We start from the raw sequence: 3,050 nt of genomic DNA, 5'->3' as shown, positions 1-3,050 counted from the left end.
GTTTTGTTTTGTCATTCGGAGGTCGTTTAAATGCTGTTTGTTTGTGGAACAGCCTTAGAACATTAGACACTAATATCATGATCAAATGTAAGATTTGGATTTGCCAACACATTTTGCTGCTCTCCTCCATAACAACCGCAGCTACTTTGTGAACCTGATTTCACTTTTCTCCCTTACCTCCCACCATCCCCCCTACTTTTGCTAATAAAGCCACGTTCCCTGCTGATGGAAAATTGTCGGTTTACCTCGAGCTACAGGGGGCCTGGCAATCAGTCCTTAGAAAAGCAGTGCCAGGTTAACCTGCTGTGATAGTGGACTCTAGGGACAGTGCCCCACCTCTGCTTGACATGCAGAGGCTCTGTGCACCGATAAGAGGCACGCCTGATGCACAATGGAGTTGTTACCAGCCTCTTCAGTTTAACATTATAAACAACAATCTTCTGATAGGAACTGTGAATGCTAAAAAATTGTTTCATTATTATTTTTTTCTTAAATCATGTCTCATTCAGTTTGATTTGGACAAAGATGATGTGTTTGTTTGTTATATTTTTATATTTTCTTTTTTGTCTTTAAAAAAGAAAAATCAAAGTATTTTCTTCCACTCTCTAAGTTCATGTATAAATGCCTCACTGTTCTGATTGCCTTGCTACCTTCAAGGTAAACGTGTATGTCATACACCAGAAACACTTTTGCACATCCCCAGAGAAACTAATAGTGGGACACTACAGTATGGTTGTTTGCAAATTGAAGATTTGTATTTCTGCTCCATTTTTTTTTCAAAAACACAAGCACAGGACGAAGATCAGTATAGGTCACAATCAAGAAGTGCTTTGAACTCGTCTTGATCTGAGCCCTCCACAGCATTTGGAATGTGGATGCCCATATGGAAAAGATATATATAAATCTTATAAAGTTTGTATCTGTCTTGTGTGAAACTTGTATGAAAAGCATACAAGAGTGAAAACAGATATAAGATCCCTTGAAAAATTATGTAATGAAACTTGTATGTTTTGGATACTTACTAAAACAATGTATGAAAGTAATGAGAAAGTGGCCACTTTCATGAGTAAATCATGTAAGCCTTATATGATTTACTCATGAAAGTGGCCACTTTCATGAGTAATCACATATAAGTTTTTACTATTTCTTTTCCATATGGGTGGTTTCTGAATTATAACAAACAAACCTTGCAAATACACACTTTACCTTTCGGATTTGCATCCACGTCATGAACAAACTTTTCTTGTGGAGCAGGAACTATTTTTGACCACGTTTAGCTGCTCTGCTATTGTTCCCAGCTCCCAATCCCACTTTCTAGAAACTGCAGCTACAGATGGAGCACCAGTTTTCCCACACAGAAGGGGTCATTATCAATCAGGCTCCAGAACATGTAGTGTCGGGTCATTTTGCCCAGCTACAGCCACTACAAGGCTGAAGTGTGCAGTTGGCATGGTGTCAAGAATCAGGGTGTCATTTGCAAGCTAATCACATTTTTCATGCAAACCCCTTCGTATTGACTTGACCATATTTGATTTAATGAAGTGAATTAATTAGACTGAATTGAATTTAGGTACTCTTCAGATAGCAAAAGAGTCAAGCAAGCATTTAGTGACATGTCACATTATGCTTCACTTCTTGTTTCCGTCTTTGTCCTTTTCAACTACAGCCTGGCTCAGTGGATGACATTTCTAGGGTCAATACAGAGCTCATTTACCGTGGTGTGATAATTATGGTAATCCTTGAACTGATCTAAGTACAGTTACCATTCAAAATACCATATTCAGACATGAATAATATATCATTAAAAAAAAACTGTGCAGTCGCAACAGATTGCAGGATATGCAGAAGACTGCACACAGCCTCACGTGCATCCCTTGACGAGGAAATTTACAGGAACCCGAACTTACTAGCAAATATGTAAAGTATGGTATAAAGATTAGGCTCCTAAAGCTTCCTGACTTGTGTGTCAATTGGCCATCTTGAAAGGTGTTTTAAACCCTAAAATTCATCTTGAATACAAAGGCTTACCAAAGAAGCTATGAGCAAACGCAGCAGTAGGCTTTAATGAAAGAATGGACAGATGATAAAGCTGAAGCAACAATGCCTCATTTTGTTAAATGCCACTTGCCTCCTCTCTCGCTCCCTGGGTGTCTTTTTTGCTTCCTCTGCTTGTATTTCATGTGGGAGGGACTAATGGGGGATTTATACTTCTGTGTTAAATCTATGCTGCAGGTAAATCATAACGGCCACCTCTGTTGCGCACCTCCCTAGAAAAGGAAGTACATGTCCCTGGTGATGCATCCTGCATGCTAGCAACAGCAATGATCATTTGAGTGACTACATCGTAGGCTCTACATAGATGCACTGATGAAATGTAAATTAAGCATAATGCAGATTTTATAGTATTATATTTGATTGAGTATGCAACCTAAGAAGATGTGCTTGTGTGCACTCCTCCAAAAACACCAACAGAACTTAGCTTGAAGATGTGTATTGCTGACTGGTTAAAAGGGTGGCTACAACACGGAAGAGAGTGAAACAATTGTTTTCAACGCTCATTTTAACTCTGACCTTTTTTTGTTACTTATACTTTCACTCTTCTTCATCTCTGGTTGGAGGACCAACAACAGTGCAAGCAAAAGCAGCCCAGAAACCTGTTGTTTGTGAAGCTGCCCCCTAGTGACAGGAAACAGCTACAGACAACTGTCTCCAAGGCTGTCCAAAGACTCTGCCAATCCACAACCATGAAAAGCAATAGAGGGTGTACATGACAAATGAGGAGAGAGAACATAAGCACTGGAGACACAGGGATGAGGAAGACATGAGGAGAACCGAAGGAGCACAATAGTGCCCATGGCACATACAGATTCCATACTTTATGCTGCTGCTGTCGGGGATAGGTTTCTTGGAATTATACCCCCTGCTGTTCACTTTCTCTTAATTAGCACCGCATGCTGCAGGTAAATTTGTTTGTGTTAGCATGCATATACAGCTGTGAGGAGAGTAGGCACGTGTCATTTGTTTTGTCAATTGTAATTGCCTTGTTTATT

Source organism: Diplotaxodon limnothrissa, linkage group LG16 (genome assembly GCF_057381915.1).
Source record: "Diplotaxodon limnothrissa isolate DT_005_m linkage group LG16, D_limnothrissa_male_GT1.1, whole genome shotgun sequence".
NCBI classification, from domain to species: Eukaryota; Metazoa; Chordata; class Actinopteri; order Cichliformes; family Cichlidae; genus Diplotaxodon; species Diplotaxodon limnothrissa.
The sequence above is the reverse complement of the archived record's forward strand: the minus strand, read 5'-3'. Positions refer to the sequence as shown.